Below are 23,991 nucleotides of genomic sequence, written 5' to 3' on the forward strand. Positions count from 1 at the left end.
ACTTGTGCTGCCCTCGTTTAAACCCTCACTTTCAGTTTTTCTTTTGATAAGAAACTGCTGAATTCCCTGCGTCTTTCTTTTCATGCTCAGACTTCCCAGGAACATGGCGGTACACACAGGTAGCGAGGCAGGCGCTTCAGGTGCCGTCTCCGCTGTTTCCCAGTTAAACAATACGCTCGTTTTTTGTTTTAAAACCAATGTAACACAAAGGGCAATAATTACGGACTTGATTCAGGCTTTCATAGTCACAAGCTACATCGTTACCCTCTTGGTTTTATCGGTACGTTGTTGTTGGGCAACAGCAAACCTACCGCAACATAAAGGAAGCAATGTTTTTACCTGTGATAAGCGGAGTCTGCTCATCTCCTACTCCACAATATTGAATGACGGAAAAGCGATTGCCCCTACAAAGCAATTTCGATCCATGGAGAGAAACAGGCCATCCAAACAGCTAAGGAGTTCAGTCAGCTACCTTGTTATCATACTCTTGCTGGCTGGCGACGTCCACCAAAACCCTGGGCCCAACTCCAGCTGTAATGGTGATCCACGGCGCGCTACGGCGACCATCAAACAGGGTACTGTTGATCCGGCTGACTTCGAGTTGCCCCAGCGAGGTAATCCATCTTCCTCAAAACCTGTCACACTGACAAATGTGACTGGAGTGCTCCCGGTTACTTGTAGTAAGATTCCCAATTACAAACAACGCAACTTTCTGCTCCTCCAAACAACCAACCATGCAAAAGTTCTATGGGATCCACGCGCAAAGCCTAAGGGTTTACTCGGGGGGCATTTAAACATCCGAAGTGTCGCTTCCAAAACGGAGCAACTCGAAAAACTGCTTATGGACTCAAATTTAGACTTTCTTTGTTTATCAGAATCATGGTTGACGGACTCATCACCTGACACGGCGTATATTGTACCTGGTTACAACGTTTTCAGAAAAGATAGAAAGCTTGGTAGAGGAGGCGGGCTACTGATGTATGTCAAAAACCACATTAACTGCAAAGAAATTAACCTGGACTGTGTAGATATAGAATGTATGGCAATACGAATGATTTTGTCTGCCAATATGTCCTTTACTGTTATTTGTATATACAGACCACCTTCATCTAATTGTAAGTTTTATGAATACTTGAAGTATTTTGAAAGATTTTGACAGAAACAAAGAACTAATTGTGCTTGGTGATTTTAACATAAACTGGGCAGAGAAATCAAAAAGAAAAAAACTTAAGGATATTACAAATCAATTTGATTTAACACAATTAGTCCAAGGCCCCACTAGAATCACCCCCTCATCTCAAACACAGATTGATCTAATATTCAGCAACAAGACGGAGAGAATAACTAAAACTTTTAATTTTCTGACTGGGCTATCAGATCATAATCTGACACTGATCTCTAGGAAACTAACCAAGGAAAGGTTTAAGTATCAACAGGAAAGTAAAAAGGTTTTTAACATCGTACCAAAGCGGCTTATCAATGAATTTGAGAACCAATTTAAACAACTTTCTTGGAGTGAGCTGCTTGCCACAGATAATGTTGATGATGCTTCTGAGAGCTTAATGACCATGATTAACAAAGTTAAAAGTGAGTTCAGTAAAAATATCACTTATTCCAGGAAGAAACAAAACTTGCCCTGGCTCAGCGAACAAGTATGGTCTTTAATGAGGCAGAGGGACTATGCATTAAAAACTGCAGCTAGGTCTGGATTAGCCCACGATAGGAGAACCTTTCAACAATTGCGTAACAAAGTGGTAAAAGAATTGAGAAAGTCTAAAGCAAACTTCTTTATCAACATTATTAAGGAATCCAGAGGAAATAGCAGGCAAACTTGGAAAAATATTAATACAGTTCTTAAAAAGGATCATAAAAGTAACAGAGATAAGGGGTTTGAATTACAAGTACAGGGCACTTTAACACAAGATAAAGTCAAAATCTGTTCTGAGTTTAATATCTATTTTATTGATTCTGTGCAAAACTTAGCAGAAGTCTTTGGGCCCAGAGAGAAGTGTATTACACCTCCAAATTATAATCTCCCACTTTTTAACATATCTGAAGTCACAGAATCCTCTATAATTAAAACCATAGGCCATCTTAAGAACTCAAAGGCTAAAGATGTTTTTGGTTGTGACTGTGCATTTGTGAGGAAGTATAAAAATATCCTTTCAACTCCGATTACACACTTTGGTTAATCTGTCTTTTAAACATAGTTTTTTTTCCCATTGCCTGGAAGACGGCAGCAATAACTCCTGTTTACAAGGCTGGTGATGTAACTGATGTTACCAACTACAGACCCATCAGCATACTCCCAGTTATCTCTAAAGTAAGTGAAAGGATAGTGTGCAATCAGTTGATGGACCATCTAAATCAGGGCCATTTTCCATTGCACCCGATGCAGTTCGGGTTTAGAAAGAACCACTCAACTGAGACAGCAAACTGTTACTTTATTGAGCAAATTAAAACCAGCCTTGATAATGGGAGTGTTGTTGGTGCTGTTTTCCTTGATTTTAGGAAAGCTTTTGATACTGTAAATCATAACGTTCTGTTATCAAAATTATCCAAGTTTAATTTTTCCGCTAAAGCTCTAGCATGGATGGAGTCTTATTTAGTCTCAAGGAAGCAGTGCACCAGAATTAATGACGTGTGCTCTTCCTTTGCCAATAGTTCTATTGGTGCCCCACAGGGATCAATTTTAGGACCAATTTTATTTAGTTTATATATTAATGACCTACCTTTGATTTGCTCAGACGTCCATATTCAAATGTACGCAGATGACACAGTGATCTATACACATGCCAAAAATAGAGAACTGGCTGCATTAAAACTTACCACAGTACTAAATAAAGTGTCAGACTAGTTAACTAGTAACTGCCTAACTCTTAATGTAAGCAAAACGGTTGCTATGTATTTCTCCAATAAGAGAAATGCACAGCAACAATCTGACATCTTGGTCAAAGGAGAGGTAATTAAAGTTGTTGACAGCTTCAAATACTTGGGCATAATCATTGATTCCAATCTAAACTTCAAAAAACATATTAAGAAGATATCCAGAAATGTTAGAGCGAGTTTGATTACTTTTAGACATATTAGACATCAGCTACCCTTACATGCTGCTAAACTGTTTATGCATTCAATGATTTTCTGCCATTTGTCCTACTGTGCTACAAGCTGGTCTCAGGCAGGGGTAACCACTCTGAAACCCTTGTACTCCCTATATAAACAGGCTGTGAAAGTGTTTGATAAAAAAATAAAACATTATCACCACTGTACCATTATAAAAAACATAACCTGTTAACATTTGACAGTTTTATTTGGTTCTCTGACATGTGCTTGATGTACAAACTGACACATGATCTTGCACCACCACCACTTAAGCAATGTGTGTCATATTGCAGAGATAATGTTAGGGTATCCAGGGCTGCAAGGAGAGGCGACTGCTACACAACATTTAAGAAAACCAGTTTTGGACAATCAGCATTTTCTTATCAAGCAACCAGAAAATGGAACTCAATCCCACATCATATCAGAGACTCTACAAGTTTTAAAAGTTTTAAAAAGTCCCTGAAGGCATGGCTGAAGGACAATCAAGCTTGTAATCATTGATCTGTTTTTAATTTATTTTATCTTTGTGTTTTACTTAGTTTCTACTTGTTGTTTTTAATCCTGTTTGTAATGTCTAGTTGTGTATTTCTTTTTTTCCTGCCCAGGGACTGCAGGTGAAAATTAGCTAACCCTGGTTTAGAAGCTACTCTGTGCATGGTCCCTGTCAAATAAACTAAACTAATTACCAGCCAACAACTACACAAAGCACCATGTGAATATTTGAACCTTAAGACGCTACAAACACAAACATATTTGCTACATTTCTCAATTTATTGATTGGTGTGTGGCAAGCTATTTCTGAACTCTGCGGGGAACCACTTGATGCCTGCTCTTCGTTCACAGTTAAAAAATAGTGGTGCACCTTGGTGGGTGTTGCCTTGGTAATTTCTGTGCGTGAGAGATACAAGGTGTGGCGTGTGAGTGTGTGAACTGCTTGAAATGCGTGTGTCTCATGCTCAATGCGTGAGACTTGAGAGCCCTGGTGTTAGTGCAACGTACAGGTCTGCAGTCATGAGTAAAAAGGGAGTAGAGGAACGGGCTCATCACACAGCCTTGTGGTATGCCGGTGTTTAGGATGAGGGTGGAGGAGCAGTGATGGTCTAAACAAACATGTTGGGGCCTGTTGGTTAGAAAATCTAACAACCAGTTGCAGATGGGAGTGCTGATGCCCAGATCTTTCTATTGTGTAGTTATGGTATATTGTTCAGTATGTCCTGTACTGAACCCTAATCGGTTCCAGTTATTCATACTGGGAAATAAACTGAAATAATCTATCTATTTATCTATTAGAATATATTTGATGCTAAAACCATAACAGCTGGAGCGACTCAGGATACAAAATACAACCCTGGAAGCATGTAGCATGGAGGGGGAGGGGAAAGAATCCTAGCGCGTTTTGATTGGCTGAGAGGAAAGAACAGACGCCCTCGCCGCATCCAATCAGCTCGTGAGAAAAAGGCCACGCCGCGTGACGATTGGCCAGTAGATTTATCTTTAAACATGTGAGCTGAGCTCCGGGAATGCCGTGTGTGTGTTTATAAATGAGTGCGTGTGAAGCGGAAAAACACTGAAAGCACTCGCTGGCCGCGGAGTCGCACTGAGCAGGTAGGAGAGAGAGAGAGAGAGATCTGTATGTGTGTGTGTGAGAGAGAGAGAGAGAGAGGTGTGTGTGTGTGTGAGAGATCTCTGTGTGTGTGTGTGTGTGAGAGCTCTGTGTGTGTGTGAGAGCTCTGTGTGTGTGTGTGTGTGAGAGAGAGATCTGTGTGTGTGTGTGTGAGAGAGAGATCTGTGTGTGTGTGTGTGTGTGTGTGAGAGAGAGATGTGTGTGTGTGTGTGTGCGTGTGTGTGTGAGAGAGAGAGAGATCTGTGTGTGTGTGTGTGTGTGTGTGTGAGAGATCTGTGTGTGTGTGTGTGTGAGAGAGAGATGTGTGTGTGTGTGCGTGTGTGTGAGAGAGAGAGAGATCTGTGTGTGTGTGTGTGTGTGTGTGTGTGTATGAGAGGTGTGTGTGTGTGTGTGTGTGTGAGAGAGATTTGTGTATCCTTGTTTTTATCAGAAACCATAGCAACGCCATGCAGCATCACTGTGAGTGAGTGTGAGAGAGACAGTGACTGTAATACTGCATTAATCCTCCTGAGAGTCTCTGTGTCCTCTATAGCCGGACAATCCAGTGGAGATCATCATTTACACACATTAATTTTTTAATTCTATATTTTTATTGAGGAGATGAAGCTCCAGTGCAGTGATAATCAGCTGCAGGTCGATTGCATCATCCTGCCTGAGGGTTCTTTACAGTGATCAGTGAAACTACTCAAATCCCTCATTTACAAATAATTAGAAATAAATCTAAAGATGATCTGAAATGGAATGAACTTCTCAGACTGTCTGTAGTCTACATTTAATATATTTGATGTATTTATTAAACTATATGCTTAATAGCCTGCAATATCCAGGAGGAACTATAGAGGAATTATTTTCATTCTTTGTTATTATTATTATTATTATTATTATTATTATGTAGTAACATTGTATAATTGGATTCAGAGATACAACTTAATTATTGGCATTGTGTCTTTAAAAATCTATCACGAAACAATTAACATGTAATTTAATATCAAATACTAAATTGTATTAGATTAGATTTCATTCTATTATAAATGTTTGCATTAATTAAAATATGATGATTATGATGATATGAATTATTATTCCTGTTAATACTGAATAGTGTCTAATAATGTGCAATAATAAACCATACTGTATGTTGGACCCCAGATGTCCCCTTACTGGAAAATAAAGTGCACTATGTAGGGCGTAGGGGCCGTATGTGTGTGGGAAAGACGTTTGGGAATGAACTCTGTTTCACCAGGCAGTTTTTAGGGCATTAAAATGACCTTCAGGATGAAAGAACGCTCCAAAATCCACAGCTTTGTGTAGAAAACTGTGTTTAAAAAAGGCAGTCATTCAGTGTTCAGGTATTTTTGATGTATTATGTAACCTGATACACTGAGCAGTTGTTTTCTTTTAAACCGATCTTCATTCATTGTTTCAAAGCTTCACTCCCAGTCCTTTTTTATTAATTTTGGAATGTCAGAGTCCTGAACCAAAATCAGAACTAAATAAAAGAGAGAGCTACATTTAATATGCATGAGATGATTTTTATTAGTCAGAGCATCTCTGTGCAGGAGTGCTGTTTCATTCAGAGCGTCAGTGTTTCTAGCTGTAGACACACCCTCATAATGCACCAAGATCAGTAAGAATATGTCCACCTGGACCACAGGTGCACCTTCAGGTTTAACCTGTCAAGCACATACATGAGTTAACAGACAGACTAATCACATAACTGACAACACAAGTGTCAGTAACATATCTCATTATCTGTAGCCGCTTTATCCTTCTACAGGGTCGCAGGCGAGCTGGATCCTATCCCAGCTGACTACGGGTGAAAGGCGGGGTTCACCCTGGACAAGTCGCCAGGTCATCACAGGGCTGACACATAGACACAGACAACCATTCACACTCACATTCACACCTACGCTCAATTTAGAGTCACCAGTTAACCTAACCTGCATGTTAGTTTTTTGTTTCTTTTTTATCAGACATCTAGTTTTTGGGTTTGTTTACCTGACATGTTTCGACGTACGACTGTCGTCTTCCTCAGAGTGTCCCTGGATGTTATTGGTGACGCATCTTTTATCAGCTGATGTTTCTGAAGCTGATGTTTCAACCCAAAAACTAGATGTCTGATAAAAAAGAAACAAAAAACTAACTATATTTAATATAAGACATAATGAACGTAATTGAAAGACTAACCTGCATGTCTTTGGACTGTGGGGGAAACCGGAGCACCCGGAGGAAACCCACGCAGACACGGGGAGAACATGCAAACTCCACACAGGAAGGCCCTCGCCGGCCACGGGGCTCGAACCCAGGACCTTCTTGCTGTGAGGCGACAGTGCTAACCACTACACCACCGTGCCACCCTGTCAGTAACGTCAAAACTAATCCAATCAACAGACAAGAGGATAAATCTAATTTAAAAAAAACACAAGCGGAACAAATCCTCCTTCATTCATTCACTGTAATCATATTTACAGTGAAAATATACCAAGTCTCCTTTTACAGAAGCTGGCTTTCACGATCTTCATTCCCATAAACCTCAAGGACTCTATCACGGCCCGTGGCGTGTATACGTCTGGTGGATAATGACATTTCATCATTTCTGTTGATTCAAGATTGCTTTGTCCGTATGCATCCATGTACAAGTAGACAGTGCACTGAAACAGCATTTCCCTCCCTCAGACTCCTCTTGGTGCATTTACAGAGAAATGGAACAAAAGAAAACCAAGCAAAACAAGGTATATCAATAACTCTATATAGCTATCCAAAGAAACGGTTAGCTACCTAAGTACAATAAACATAAATGACAAGATAAAGCCAGTGCAGAGGGACTGTACATTTTAAATGTAAATGATCATTTCAGTTTTTCCCCCAAACGTTTAAACACATTTCCAGAAACTGTGGCTCAATTTCTCTAAACACAAACTGAAGAGTAACTACTCTGTCAAAACTCCACAAATCTCTTGGAAAATGAAACCCAGCACTCAAAATTATGTTCTTGCATCTCAAAACCGATTCCTTCCACCAAAACTATCCACACAGTGATTATACGCTGATGTCTTATGAAGTATCAAACACTGATGTGATAAATTCAAACACCACCATCAGAAGTGTTCGTGTGTGTGTTGGGGCTTCATGAGGTCATGTTACATATTCAAATCCATACAAGTGTTGAAATAAGTTTCCTTTTTCTCATGTTGGTGAAGTGTTGGCCTTTTGGCCTGAAATAGCATTTATAGTACTACATGTATATGCAACACAAACGTTACCCGTTTTACGTAGTGTGGAGAAAAACTCAGTAACCCATGTAATGGGCGGCACGGTGGTGTAGTGGTTAGCGCTGTCGCCTCACAGCAAGAAGGTTCCGGGTTTGAGCCCAGTGGCCGGCGAGGGCCTTTCTATGTGGAGTTTGCATGTTCTCCCCGTGTCTGCGTGGGTTTCCTCCGGGTGCTCCGGTTTCCCCCACAGTCCAAAGACATGCAGTTAGGTTGACGTGGGGCGGCCTTGGGCTGAGATGCCCTTGAGCGAGGTACCGAACCCCTGACTGCTCCCCGGGCGCTCTGGTGTGGCTGCCCACTGCTCTGGGTGTGTGTGTGTGTGTGTGTGTGTGTGTGTGTGTGTGTGTGTTCACTGCTTCAGATGGGTTAAATGCAGAGGATGAATTTCACTGTGCTTGAAGTGTGCATGTGACAAATAAAGGTTTCTTCTTTTTTTTTAATGTCAGTACAATGAGAGAGTCAAGTTTATTTGTATAGCTCTTTTAACAATAAACATTGTCGCAAAGCAGCTTTACAGAATTTGAACGACTTAAAACATGAGCTAATTTTATCCCTAATCTATCCCCAATGATGAAGCCTGTGGCGACGGTGGCAAGGAAAAACTCCCTCAGACGACATGAGGAAGAAACCTTGAGAGGAACCAGACTCAAAAGGGAACCCATCCTCATTCAACAACAGACAGCATAACTATAACATTAACAGTTTTAACATGAAGTCAGTTTCGTTGATGCTATAAACCCCCCACCAAGTTGAGGCTTTTGATGCCGAGATTAATGAAAGTAATTCAGTTTCTTTAAGGGGAGTAAAACATTCTAATTGCTGATCTGATAGTTATATTGTTAACTACAGGGTCACTTACATTGTCTGACCTTAAATTAGTAGTTTGAATTTTTTGTCGGATATTCTCAATTTTGTCATTTAAAAAAAAAAATTCATGAAGTCGTTGCTACTCCATACTGCAGGTGTGCATGTGTCTATAGTGGACTTATTCCTGGTTAATTTTGCTACAGTATTAAATAGGAATCTAGGATTATTTTTGTTATCTTCTATTAGGGAGGAGAGATATGTCGATCTCGCAGCACTAAGAGCTTTTCTATACTTCAGGAAGCTCTCCTTCCACGCTAATTTGAACACTACCAATTTTGTTTGACGCCATTTACGTTCCAATTTTCGAGTGGTCTGTTTTAATGTGTGAGTGTCATCAGGGGTTAAATTGGGATTGGTTATGTGGGGGGGCTCTGCCTCGTACCCGCCCCTGCCCCCGCCGCCCTGCCCCAATATACTTTTTGGAAAATAACCCTCTAATTTGATAACCATATCATATTGCACAGAGATATACACCTTATCTGTGTGTTGTAGGCCTATGTGTGTCTTGTAGTGCCCCCCTACACATTATGGCAGTTTGAATGTAGATTGGTTGGCCAATGTAACAGATTGTACAGGTTGTTGTACATTGGTTTGAAGGAAATGATTAGTGGGGGGTCTGGGGGTCCTCCCCCAGAAGTTTTTTATTATCATACATGTTATTTGCTGAATTCTGGTGCATTTTAATAAGTTGTTAGCTGACTTTACAGAGGTAGGTTGAGCAATATCATGTTAAATCTTGTCACATGCCTACAGGTGAAAAATGTGAAGGAGAAATGTTCAGTGAGAAAATTTGAAGGCTTGCACAATCTTAAACCAAAACAGTTGATTTATTTTGGAGGATAAATGTTAAATATGCCAAAACACTGTCAGTCAAATTGTCAATCAAATATATTCATGCAGTGAATGCAACCAAATACAAACAACACTATAACATTGGAAGCATTTATTACTATTGTTATTATTATGTATTCAATTATTTATTTGGCATGTGGTGCTTTTTGTATTGTCTAGAACATACATAAGATGAGCATATTATAGCAGCAAAATAGAAGCACAATCATTTGAATGCAGCAAAAGTTTTGCTAAACACATACTGTCTAAAAATAAAAACAACATATTTAGATCAGTATTATTTTTCCCCTGGAAATTGAACTCGCCAAATGCACAGACAGCTCGTTCAAGCACCTCTGATGGATTAGGATCGTATGCAGGTAAAAGGGGAGACGGTGTACGGAGAAAATTATAAACAAGTCACAACGCTGAAACACAAGCCCAAAAACCCGCAAACCACGACTTCTGATTATTTTTTTAAAGCGAGCTCACAAAAAAAGAAACCCCAAAGTCGCTTATAAAAAGCGGAATTGGCAACCCACGCAGTGTTCCAGAAACCAGAATCTCTGATCACAAGTTCTGTTCTAAATAGCTTTGACAGGTCGTCTTGTTATCAGGAAAACTATGATCTATCTCATAAAAGTCATGGGTTTATTGATTAATAAAATGATATTTAATTATTCAGAACTGAAAATCGTGAAAAGGGTTTGTTGCTTTTGATGTGTGCGTGATCATATGCCATCCGCTCCGAGCTTATGTGCCGGGGCTCAGCCCCGGACAGCCCCGGCCCAATTTAACCCCTGAGTGTCATCATTATACCAGGGTGCTAATTTTTTTGTCTCTGACCATTTTCCTTTTAAGAGGAGCTACATTATCTAAAGTATAGCGGAACGTTGACTCTAAGCATTCAGTTGCCTGATCAAGTTCTGCAGGGGCTGACAGTGACCCAATCAAAGTTGATAACTCTGGGAGATCATTTATAAAGCTCTGTGCAGTAGTTGATGTGAATGTACTTTTAATACAGTAGCGTGGTGAGGTGCATATATTATTACTCAGACATATTTTGAATGAGATGAGACAATGATCTGAGATAACTTCAGACTGTGGAAGTGTGACTATATTTTCTACGTTTAATCTGAATGTTAGTATTAGATCGAGGGTGTGGCCACCATTATGGGTCGGTCCTATGACATTCTGATTAATCCCTACTGAATCTAAAATGGACACAAACACTGTTTTCAAAGGGTCTTCTGGGTTATCGAAGTGAATATTAAAATCTCCGACAACTAAAGCTTTGTCTAAGGAAATAACCAGATCTGAGATAAAATCTGCAAATTCAGAAAGAAACTCAGAATATGGCCCCGGGGGCCTGTAAATAATAAGCAATGGAATTAACTGGGTAGACTTATTTTTCGAGGCTACATACATTATATGAGTATGAAGAACTTCAAATGTATTACATTTATAACCAGGTTTTTGTGTTACACCTAGATAATCGTTATAAATAACCGCGACGCCTCCTCCTCTGCCAGTTAGACGAGGCTGGTGTATATAACTGTAACCCAGGACCTTCTTGCTGTGAGGCGACAGCGCTAACCACTACACCACCGTGCCGCCATAGGACTCGCTTCATTTAATGCTATATATTCATTTGGCTTAATCCATGTTTCAGTTAAACAAAGTACATTAAACTCCTGATCAGTAATGAGTTCATTAACCATTAGCGCTTTAGATGTAAGAGATCTAATATTTAATAGCCCCACCTTTAGATCAAAGGTGCTGGCAGCAGCTGTACAGTCAGTATGATCTAATTTTATATTGATTAGGTTACTGGAACAAACTCTCTGAAAATTTCTACTTTTTTGTTGAGCTCGGGGAACAGACACAGTCTCGATGTAGTGGACCCTGAGTGACGACTCTGTGCAGCTAGCAGACAGTCGGTTTAGCCTGTTCGTCTGCTCCCTGGTCTTGGCTCTGGATTGTCAGAAATTAACTAGGCCTGTTCTGAGACTATGACCTATGCTGCAGGAAATGAGAGCAGCACCTTCCTGAGTGGGATGGATACCGTCCCGCCCTAACAGGCCAGCAGTACCCTCAAAATTAGCCCAATTATCTATAAAGCCCACACTGTTTTCAGAGCACCACCTGGACAACCAGCAGTTCAGCGACCATAACCTGCTGTAAGCTACATCGCCACGCCGCATTGGGATGGGGCCAGAGCATACTACAGCATCGGACATCGCCTTCGCTAATTTAAACACCTCTACAAAGTTACTCTTCGTAACCTCAGACTGACGAAGGTGTATATCATTAGCTCCTGCATGGATAACTATCTTTGAGAACCTGCGCTTGCCTCGGACCCTAATGGCCCTTTTCCACTACCCTTTTTCAGCTCACTTCAGCTCACTTCAGCCCGACACGGCTCGCGTTTCGAATACCAAAAACCAGCACGACTCAGCTCGCTTCAGCCCTGCTTAGCCCCTAAAACTCGCACGGTTTTGGAGTGGGGCTGAAGCGAGCCAAACCGTGCCGAGTGAGGCTGGGGGCGTGAGCAGACACTCCCCTGTGCACTGATTGGTGAGGAGGAGTGTCCTCACATGCCCACACACGCCCCGCGAGCGCGCTGGGATCTGTAAACATCGCAAACCCGGAAGGAGAAGAATTACGAATTGCGAGAATTTCTGAAGCCTTATGCGCCTCGCCTCATCTATACGCTCTTGCCAGTATCTGTCCGCGTTGTCGGTGACAACAAGCCACAGCACCAAGACCAGCAACACTAACAACTCCATGTCCTCCATGTTTATTGTTTACTATTCGGGTCGTGAGACTACCGCTTAAAAGCTCACTGATGTCACTGTTTGTGCTGCTTAACGACATCACCTGACGTCCACCCACTTTCGCTAACTCCACCCAATGTGTCCACCCACTTCCAGACAGCACGGTTCAGCGCGGTTGTAGTCAAAATGCAACTCCAACAGCCCCGCTCAGCTCGACTCAGCCGCGTTTGTAGTGGAAAAGCGGCATAAGATTACCTGCTATGTCCGGCACCCTGGCTCCCGGTATACACCTGACTAAAGCTGCTGGTGCCCCTAAAGGCTGAGCTAATTTTACATGCCGTATGATAGAGTCCCCTATAACCAGAGCTCTTTCAGGTTTCTCAGTGGGTGCATCACTAAGGAGAGCAAACCTGTTCGACACGTGATGCAGAGAGGAGTGGTGTTCCCGTGGGCGAGCCTCAGCGGTAGCTTTGGCTCTACGCTTATGCTGCCGAGTCGTCACCCATTCGCCCCGCTGTAAGGGCTCTAATGCTGGAGTTGGGGGATTGCTAACTCCACCTAGGGCATCCAGACTTTCCCCTGCAGAAACTACACTGTTCTCATTCTCACTGGCCTTCTCTAAAGCCTGGACACGTGCTTCTAACACTATAATCTCCGTCAGAGAGCTAACTAATCTGCACTTTTCACAAATAAAGCTATCGCTAGTGATGGAGGAAGAATGACTAAACATCCTGCACTCAGCACACCGAACAGGCTGAAGGTGTGCCATGATGAAAAGATTCATGTACCTTAATTGAAGATCTGTTGATATTAAAGCAGATCCAATGTAGATGTCCTCCGCTTGTGGTCTTTACGCAGGAGGAGGAAAAAAAAGAAAAAGAAAGCTTCCAGTCTCTGCGTTCTTCTGAAAAAAGAGAGAGGGAAAAAAAATCGGGAAAAGGAAAGCGAAAGTGGAAAGTACAAAAAGGAAAGCGACTGTACAATAAAAATGAAGATGATACTGGAAAATTATTTGTAGAAAAAAATGTAAAAAGATTAGTAATTAACGCCAATACTTGTGGAAAAAAAGACTCGTCACAAACAACTCAGGAACCAGGAAGTGCGAAGCACAGAATGCACATGCGCAACCCGATCGCCGATCCTACCCAAGCCCAGTGGCTCAACACTACACTCAGTGCATCGATACAAAACAGAACAAGAAATATTTATTATACTGCAGTACAAAGTGTTCAGCTGAACTGACAAAAAATTGCATAATGCACTGAAACAGATCACTCTGCATCCCGCCTCTGATCCGGTCAGGCCACAGGACCTCATCCACATCAGCTGCAGTGTTCTACCTGACCAAGCAGCAGGGAGAAAACACCTGGCATGGCAGATCCATCCCTGGCACTCATCTGTGTAGTGGTCATCACATGCCTCCTCCATTGCCTGGAGTAATGCCATGCGCTCGTGGGGTCTGCGTTTGTACACTTTACACCACCATGCTGAAAGAATTCCTCTACTGGATTTAGAAATGGGGAATATGGTGAAAGTACAGCACTATGAAATGTGGGCTGTTGGCAACCCAGTCGTGGACCAGAGCAGCCCAGTGGAAACAAACATTATCCCAAAGGACAATGAAGGTGGGCTGCTCCGGTTCCTCTTCCTGTGGGAGGATGAGGATATTTATGAGTTCATCAAGGAATGTTAGCAAACAGGAAGTGTTCTAGGGACCAAGTTGTGTATGGTAATTGACAATGGCACGTTTGCCAGTGATGTTCCGTCCCGCTGCCTGGTCTTCTGCAGGTCAAACCCTGCCTCGTCAATGAAGATGTACTCAAAGGGAACAGCACTGGCATCGAGTTCAAGCACTCCGAAAAAGGGAGATGATCAGACACAAGGCCTACATACAGGAACACTGAGGGACACAGTGACGTCTACACAGACTGCTGAGAGGATGCTGTACTCACACGCATGTATTAGTATCGCTGCTCCTTCACTCAGCCAGAGTTGCACTCGGATGCAACACGATATACCCGTTTCATCCTCCGCTGGTGTTGATTTGAGACATGGTCGATTGTGGACAGGCTGACCTGGCTAATGTTTGTGAAATGGACATTGTCTTTCAGGACTCAGGGTTGGCATGGTGGTGTAGTGGTTAGCACTGTCGTCTCACAGCAAGAAGGTTCTGGGTTTGAGCCCAGTGGCTGATGGGAGCCTTTCTGTTTGGAGTTTGCATGTTCTCCCTGTGTCTGTGTGGGTTTCCTCTGGGTGCTCCGGTTTCCCCCACAGTCCAAAGACATTCAAGTTAGGATAATTGGTGACTCTAAATTGACCGTAGGTATGAATGTGAGTGTAAATGGTTGTTTGTCTCTGTGTGTCAGCCCTGCGATGACCAGGCAACTTGTCCAGGGTGTACCCTGCTTCTTGCTCATAGTCACCTGGAATCGGCTCCAGCTTACCCGTGACCCTGTACAGGATAAGTGGCTACAGATAATGGATGGATGGACTCAGGGTGATGGTATCATTTCCCAAAGCCATGTTGATTATAGTGGTCTCTTGCTCATCTGTGAATTTCTGGCCTCTGCCACCTCTCGCTGGCCATCTTTCTGTTCTGTGAAAAGTATATACACAGATTACAGGATACACATTTTAGTGTACAGCGAGGCAAACTTAAGACAGAACATTACACTGTGGGCTACATTACTGTGAGCATTGTAGATATCCAGAGAAGCCATAAAGTTATGGTATACTGTAATTACTGTTGAGTACCTATTATAAAACTTCTCAGGTGGTTACTAATCCATTCTCTTCTCTAAAAGCCTGGATAACTGTGGCTGCTGTGAAGCAGCTCAAATTTGGCTGGACTCGCTGCCCAGCTTCAGTCACGGTCAGACCATGAATGATTAATGGTCCACCAAAGTTGCATGCATTTTATTGGAAATATTGGTTCACCTTTGCCTTCCTCTTCCTCAGTGACCTCCACTGCCTGCTTGGCCTCCTCTTACTCTCGCCCTTCCTCTTCCTCTGTATTCTTCCTGCTCCATTTTCTTGGCCAACGTCTGTATGAATCGCTGGAGGCTTCGTTTACACTCTGACACATGATCGAATTGTTTTCCAGTTAAGGTTCCACATGACTCGGACTAATCGGTAATCAGGGTGTTGCATTTTGAAGACCAGTGTTTCTCAGTGAGCAAAGTGTAGTAGATTATATGTAATTTGGGTTCAGAGATTTGCAAAACTATAATGATATTTGAGTGAGACCAGTGGAGTCAGGCTTGGAGTTTAGCAGTTTGGGGTTATGCTGCTGATACATGAGCTGCACGTTTTTAGAATTGTGTGCATAGTTCCTTTTTTTTTTTTTGTGCGTGCGTGCGTGGTTTCAGTTTGAACTTTGATGTTGTATTTATTAGGGTTGGGCGGTATCCAAATTTTGATACCTTTAAACCGTCTCTGTGTTTTCCCGGGGTATACGGTATTACCGAGAAAAAAATAATATTTTGTTTCGGCCTACTGTGTAACGTGCGCCTATGCCTCAAATGTACTATTTAAAAGCAGCATAGCGAATTGTGTGCATTGATGAATGGATTAAGAGATATTTCAAAGCATCACGCAACTCTTCCTTCATCTTGAAAATAGCATTCAACTGTCGTTTACACATGTCTGCGTTGAAACGCCATTTGCAGCACTATTTCACCTGCTCCATCAAAAAAAAGTACACGATGAGCAGGATCATACCCTTTCAAGCATGGGAAATAAAAAAAAGAAAAAGAATCAACCAACACCCAAGTCCGTTTAGACTGCGCGATACACCATATTCTTCAGCGCAAATGAGGCGAACCTAATTCAAATGGTGATAGCTGCACAAGGCAAAATCATATGGGCCCACGTCATGCCATGGCGGGGAAATTAATAATCAAATGGCCTTACCTTGCTTAAAACGTTGTCTTGATCACATAACTCCTTACAATTATTCCACTTAAATCCATACGGTTTAACACACCCAACAAAGATAGCAAGCGCATTGCTAATTCCCACCAGAAACCTAACAGTTTACGCTACGATGTTTTCTTCCGTTTCTTCAGTAGATGACATTTCAAACGTTTATTACCCACATCCCAAATGTCATACGTTATATTATTTTACCTTGTTGTTACTCATGTAACCTACTCAAAACACAACTCATTGGAGAGATCTCGTGGAAGTGGAGTACCCCAGGCTATGGTGTGCCTTAGGGGACATATTAGATTTTTCGTTTGGTTTGAAACCAAAATACTGCCACACTGCCGATGTTGTGTGTGTGTGTGTATATATATATATATATATATATTTTTTTGCCACTAACTCGTTATCTTGACTTGCCATCTTTCAACCGCGGTCTCAGTCTCGTGTTTTTTTTTTTTTTTTTTTTTAGATAGGACAGTATAGAGAGACAGGAAATGAGCGGGGGAGAGAGAGACGGGATCGGGAAATAACCTCGGGTCGGAATCGAACCCGGGTCCCCGGATTTATGGTACGGTGCCTTAGCCATCTGAGCCATGACACCCCCGGTCTCAGTCTCTTGCGAAGCTTTCTGTCAGACTCCAAAATGTCACGCAGGGTTGCCATGGTAACGACATAAACAACCCTGCACGCGATGAAAACTTCTTTAGGAAATTGATAGAATTAGTGAAAATACGATCGCACAGTTATTCGGGATGATCTTCAATTTATTATTTTATATTATGACCTCATGTACTCCATATTTATTTAGATATTATATATATTTTTTTAAATGACGGTAATGAGACCGATACCGTTGGTACTTTTGGATACCTCGGGATACCTTCTTACCGTAATACCGCCCAACCCTAGTATTTATGCTGTAGTTCACTTTATAAACCTTGTTAATGTTCAGTTGTCTAAAACATTTATTGCGTGTTATGTCTGCATGTTATTACAGACAACACAGTTCAAGCATGTCAGATTGCTCTCTGGCATTTTAACAGGAAATGATTTGTGGTCCAGGTTGAGCAATAGATAGGAACGAGAAGAAATGAGAGGAGCTGTTTTGAAACAGAATCACAGTGGATCTCGAAAAGCATGGCCAAGCGTCAAAAAGGATCACTGCTTAAAATATGCCAATGTCGCTGCACAACAATTTGTAATGGATTGGAAATGTGTACAAATGTGGAGCCACATGGAACAGGATTTTGTAGTTCATCTTCTGCAGCTTATAAGGTCAGAGCATTGGATATTACGCACTTGGTCTTGGCAATCCATCCGTCCATTATCAATACCGCTTATCCACTGTGGGTGAGCTAGAGCTACAGCTGACTTCGGGTAAGAGGTGGGATTCACCCTGGGCAGGTAACCAGTCTATCACACGGAGACGAACAATATTTACTTGATTTCCTCTCTGGATTATAAAAGTATTTCTGATCCTTCTTGAGAGAAGCCACTTGACCTAATCGTCATGTCTTTGGACCGTGTGAGGAAACCCACCCAGGCACAAGGAGAACATTTAAACCACACAGAAAGACCCCAGTTGACCTCAGGGTTCAAACCCAGAACCTCCTTGCTGTGAGGCGACAGTGATAATGACTGTGCCACCTGGCAGTTTGCTAGTCATGCATTGTTATACCCCTAATCAGAAAATCTCTGACATACTGTAGCTCCTCCACCTGTCTCTCGACTGCATCCTCACTATCACATATGTGCCACGCCCTTGAGAACTGGCTGTATGGTAAGCTACATTTTAGTGACATAGGATGAAAGCTACGGTAACCTCAAAACATGTTTCAGTTCATTTCCTTACGCTAAATGTCAGTGTGTAATAGATGACCTGTCTTTTTAACCATCACACCAAGGAATGATATGACTTCATTATTAGTATTTAATGTGAATCTAATAGACACAAATCTAGTGTTAACATGAACTGCATTCAGCAACCCAACTCTTCAACCGAGTCACCCCAAAAATATCAAATGTGCCTGTACCAATCCTTCAGATGTGAATGAAATGGATTATTTGAACTGATATCCTGTTTGGAATAAGTTTGCGTAATTCGGTGCTGTTGGGAGCGCACACAGCTGCTCCCTGAGTTTGAGTTTGCAAGTTAAATTTATTCATTCATTCTGAGACCTGAAATAATTTATTGTAAAAACATCATGAATCAGGGAAAATGAAAATTCAGTGTTTGTAGAAAGACTCATCGCTTCCATTGTACACCTCCTATCAAAACTGGCTGCATCAGCCACTTTTATCCTTCAGTTTTTGTAAAAAGAAAGATCAGTGGTATCTTTGAGAAAGGAAAGCAGGTGGTACACGAGCTCCCTGATGTGATCAACAAACTGTGAGAGGGGCTCAGTTATAGTTTCGTTGTCGGACACAGTCAGGCGTCCCAGGTGGATTATTCAGTCTTTTATTAATTTTAGGAAGACCATTCATTCAGTGTTCAAATTCCTGCTCTGACCGGATTAATCTGCAGGAGATATTTATATTCAGTTTCATCAATAATCAGATTAATGCTTTCTTTGATGTGGAATTTCTCATCATTGCATTGAGCAGTAGGATTCACAGGACACACGGTTCCATCACTCCGCTACCTTTCTAATAGGACCCCCCCCCCCCCCCCCAAATCAGCGGGCTTCATCACAATATCATCATACAACATTCAGTCACTCAAAGCTTTTTTCTGAGGTCAGAAGTTAAGGTTTAATTGTATAATCACTATCTAGACATCTAAATCTACATTCACTACACTGTAGAACAAAACTGAAGACAAACTATGAAATAACATCTGGAATTATGTGGTAAACAAAGTGTTAAACAACAAAAATGTTTTGATATTTTAGTTTCTTCAGTGTATCCAATGTTTTCCCTTGGTGATGCTTTGCATACTATCGGCATTCTCTTAACCAGCTTCATGAGGGAGTCACCTGGAATACTTTTCAATTAACAGCTATGTCTCGTCAAAAGTTAATTAGTGATGTGATTAGATAGAACTTTATTGATCCCTTTGGGCGGGTTCCCTCAGGGAAATTAAAAAGGACGAGTTTCTTAACTTCTTAATGAGTTTGAAATCAAACAGTAAACAATAAATAATAAAAATACAGTAAATAGCCCTATTCCACAACTGTAGTAAACCATATTTTGTCAAGAACCGAACAACTACCGTGCCTTGCAAAAGTAATCATCCCCCTTGGTGCTTGTCCTGTTTTGTCGCATTACAAGCTGGAGTTAAAATGGATTTTTGGAGGGTTAGCACCATTTGATTTACACAACATGCCGACAACTTTAAAGGTGCACATTGTTTTATTGTGACACAAACAATAATTAAGATGAAAAAGAAATCTGGAGTGTGCATAGGTATTCACACCCCAAGTCAGTACTTTGTAGAGCCACCTTTTGCTGCAATTACAGCTGCAAGTCTCTTGGGGTGTGTCTCTATTAGCTTAGCACATCTAGCCACTGGGATATTTGACCATTCCTCAAGGCAAAACTGCTCCAACTCCTTCCAGTTAGATGGGTTGCGTTGGTCTACAGCAATCTTCAAGTTATGCCACAGATTCTCAATTGGATTGAGGTCTTGGCTTTGATTAGGCCATTCCAAGACATTTAAATGTTTCCCTTTAAACCACTCCAGTGTAGCTTTAGCAGTATGTTTAGGGTCATTGTCCTGCTGGAATGTGAACCTTCGTCCCAGTCTCAAACCTCTGGCCGACTCAAACAGGTTTTCCTCCAGAATTGCCCTGTATTTAGTGACATCCATCTTTCCTTCAGTCCTGACCAGCTTTCCTGTCCCTGCAGATGAAAAACATCCCCACAACATGATACTCCCATCTCCACTGTGGCGCTTTGCAGCTCCTTCAGTGTTATCTTTGGTGTCTTTGTTGCATCTCTGATTAATGCCCTCCTTGCCCGGTCTGTGAGTTTTGGTGGGCGGGGCCTTCTCTTGTCAGGTTTGTAGTGGTGCCATATTCTTTCCATTTTGCTATAATGGATTTAATGGAGCTCTGTGGGATATTCAAAGTTTGGGATATTTTTTATAACCCAACCCTGATCTATACTTCTCCACAACTTTGTCTCTGACCTGTTTGGAGGCTCCTTGGTTTTCATGTTGCTTGCTTAGTAGTGTTGCAGAGTCAGGGTCCTTCCAGAACAGGGTGATTTTTATACAGACATCATGTGACACTTTGCACACAGGTGGAGCTTAATCAACTAATGATGTGATTTATCAGTGTTTCCCACAGAAATTTTGGAGACTATGGGGGCAGCCCATGGGGGGGGCGTGGCATGCGTGGCACGCGCGTGTCCACTTGAATTGCAGGGGTGCGCGGGGATTGTTTAGCACGTAGCGCGCATCTCTGGTTGAATTGCAGGGATGCGCAGGGATTGTTTAGCATGTGGCGCGCGTGTCCGGTTGAATTGCAGGGGTGCGCGGGGATTGTTTAGCACGTAGCGCGCGTCTCTGGTTGAATTGCAGGGGTGCGCAGGGATTGTTTAGCACGTGGCGCGCGTGTCTGGTTGAAATGCAGGGGTGCGTGGGGGGTTGTTTAGCGCATGGCGCGCGTGTCCGGTTGAATTGCAGGGGTGCGTGGGGGGTTGTTTAACCTACTAATACTACTAAACTAAGACTAACAAAGAACAAATTCGTTGGTATTGGTTAGGGCTGAACGATTTTAAGAAAAAATTGAATTGCAATTTTTCTGGCAGATATTGCGATTTCGATTTCAACCACGATTTTTTTTCTTTAAATCAAGTTTCAGTGCAAATTAATTAATACAATGAATTCCATAAAGCTAATGCAAGAATGAAAACTGAGGTCAACAGATTTCAAATGTAGGCCTGTTTATTAACATTGAGTGCCTGAGGAACAAGTTATAATGACTTAAAATAAAAAGAGAGCCATCTTTCTTAAGTAAACTTTTGCTTCTTTTACTTTTCCCATCTACAACATATCAGACATAAAAGGTTGATCAATGGCTCAGCAGCATCAAAATATTGCACTTTTGTAAAAGAATGTACATAAGCATTATAAATTATAACTAGAGCCAACAATTCCCCTGTGGGAAATAAGAGTGATGCAGTGGCTGTAGCAGTCGCTATTGCAGGGCCCCTCCCTCCTGTGTGTGTGAGAGAGAGCGCGAGTGAGCCACCCCTCCCCCACCCGCGCGCTCAGACACAGACAGAGAAAGCGCAGTTTCTCCTCACAGTGCTCCCTCCAAACAACAGGGATTTACACGAAAACGGAAGGAGATATTCACAAAATTCTTTCACACTGAGTGCCACAAGGCTTTCCTGAACGTAATTTTTTTGTCTGTAGTGTAAAAAATGGACAATTTATTGACGAAACAAAACATGGGTCAGTTTAGGAGCACTGAGAAAAACCGCAGCTTTGACGATCCCAAAATCGTGTTGTCTGAGATCGCGATTTTCGGTCGAAAACGATAGATCGTTCAGCCCTAGTATTGGTTATGCACCTTGTATTTTATTTTAGCATGTTGCTACAGAGGGCAGTCTTACAAGAAGAACATATTACAGATAGCAACCAAACCAAACATCCTACAATACTTCACACCCTGAACTCCTACAAAAAGTCCTACAAAACAAGGACTTCTAGCTCTGCTGTATGTCAAAAGTGACCCTGACAAATGCCTGCCCTATTTACAAAGACCACACCCTGCACTTGTGCATTTAATTTTTCTTGGCTTTGAGAAAAAGAGTTCGAGTGCCCTTTCATAATTTATATCTTCTGGTTGTGGCCCGTTAATGGAACTCCTCAAGCAGGCGGCCAGGTGCTCTCCTTGCAGTCTGTTCCGAAGGTCTGTTTTGACCTAAAATGGCAAACAACTTGTTCCTACAATGAGTCATGTGATTGTAGAGTTCACTCTCATCTCATTCATCTCATTATCTCTAGCCGCTTTATCCTTCTACAGGGTCGCAGGCGAGCTGGAGCCTATCCCAGCTGACTACGGGTGAAAGGCGGGGTACACCCTGGACAAGTCGCCAGGTCATCACAGGGCTGACACATAGACACAGACAACCATTCACACTCACATTCACACCTACGCTCAATTTAGAGTCACCAGTTAACCTAACCTGCATGTCTTTGGACTGTGGGGGAAACCGGAGCACCCGGAGGAAACCCACGCGGACACGGGGAGAACATGCAAACTCCACACAGAAAGTCTTTGGATTACGTTCATTATGTCTTATATTAAATATAGTTAGTTTTTTGTTTCTTTTTTATCAGACATCTAGTTTTTAGGTTTGTTTACCTGACATGTTTCGACGTACGACTGTCATCTTCCTCAGAGTGTCCCTGGATGTTATTGGTGACGCATCTTTTATCAGCTGATGATTCTGAAGGCGTGGCCTTCCTGTCTGGATTGACAGGTCGGTCACGCCTTCTACTGTCAGTTCGTTCCCTGCAAGATGTCACTCCAGGTATGGGAGAGCATGTATGCTCCCTCATCCCGGTTGATGGTCCTCGGGCTTCGCTTACGGATCTCCATGGCCTCCCTGATCCAGCGCTGATGTTTGTTATCTTCTGTGCGGATGACTCTGGCATTCCCCCAGTCCATAATATGATTTTCCCTTTTGCAATGATCTGTTATGGCTGACTTATAATTTTCCTGTTGTGCCTTTTCTTTTATTGTTCGGGTTTGTCTTGTAGCTGTCTCCTTTTCGCACTCTTTCTTATGTTCATTTTTCCTTGTGTTGAAACTCCTTCCTGTCTCCCCAATGTAAGTTTTATTGCATAATTGGCATGGAATCTCATATATGGTGTTGCATCTGTTGTCCGGATGTATTCTGTCTTTGGGATGAACCAGGATCTGACGGAGTGTTGTGTGTGGTTTGACAGGTGTGTTGATGTTGTGTTTCCTCATTACTCTTTGAATGCGTTCCGTTATTCCCCTAATGTACGGTAATGTAACTACTCCCCTGTGTTCTTGTTTGTTAGTTTGTTTTTTCTCTTTCTTCTGTGTTTTGTTGTTCTTAACCTGTTCCGCCCCTTTGGATATTGCCCATTGTGGATATTGACATGCCTTCAGTGCGTGTTGTATATGTTGTTCCTCCTGTTCTTTGTCCTGTGGATCTGTAATTATTGCTGTGCGTTCATGTAATGTTCTGACTACTGATATTTTGTGCATTATGGGGTGTTCGGAAGTCCAGTTTAAATATTGGTCGGTGTGTGTGGGTTTTCTGTGTACTTTTATTTTGATGTCCCCATCTTCTGTGTGTTGTATTTTTAAATCCAAAAATGCTATTGACTGCTCCGTTTCTTCATGTGTGAATTTTATATTACCGGTATTATCTATGGTGTTGAGATGGTCGGTGAGTTGTTGAGTGTGTCCCGTCTTAACTTTTTCTAGTATGTCATCCACGTAACGTTTCCAGAGTGTTGGCCTGTATTCTGCTGGTATTGTAGTGAGTGCTTTCTGCTCCAGATCTTCCATGAAAAAGCCGCACATGATGGCTGATAGTGGGTCTCCCATGGCGAAACCTTCCTTCTGTCTGTAAATTGTGTTCCTGAACTGAAAGTATGTGGATG

At 42.1% G+C, this 23,991-nt stretch overlaps 1 protein-coding gene across 2 annotated transcripts in view; it reads left to right on the top strand.

Moving 5' to 3' along the window:
- Positions 1-4,603: 4,603 nt before the first annotated feature.
- The window catches only part of LOC132892095 (cystathionine beta-synthase-like protein), a 110,836-nt gene continuing 91,448 nt past the window's right edge, over positions 4,604-23,991 (top strand). For both annotated transcript variants that reach the window (XM_060930488.1, XM_060930489.1), the window contains exon 1: positions 4,604-4,707. The gene's annotated coding sequence lies outside the window, so the exon portion shown is untranslated. The remainder of the gene's footprint in view (positions 4,708-23,991) is intronic.

The sequence above is a fragment of the Neoarius graeffei genome, chromosome 9, assembly GCF_027579695.1.
Source record: "Neoarius graeffei isolate fNeoGra1 chromosome 9, fNeoGra1.pri, whole genome shotgun sequence".
NCBI classification, from domain to species: Eukaryota; Metazoa; Chordata; class Actinopteri; order Siluriformes; family Ariidae; genus Neoarius; species Neoarius graeffei.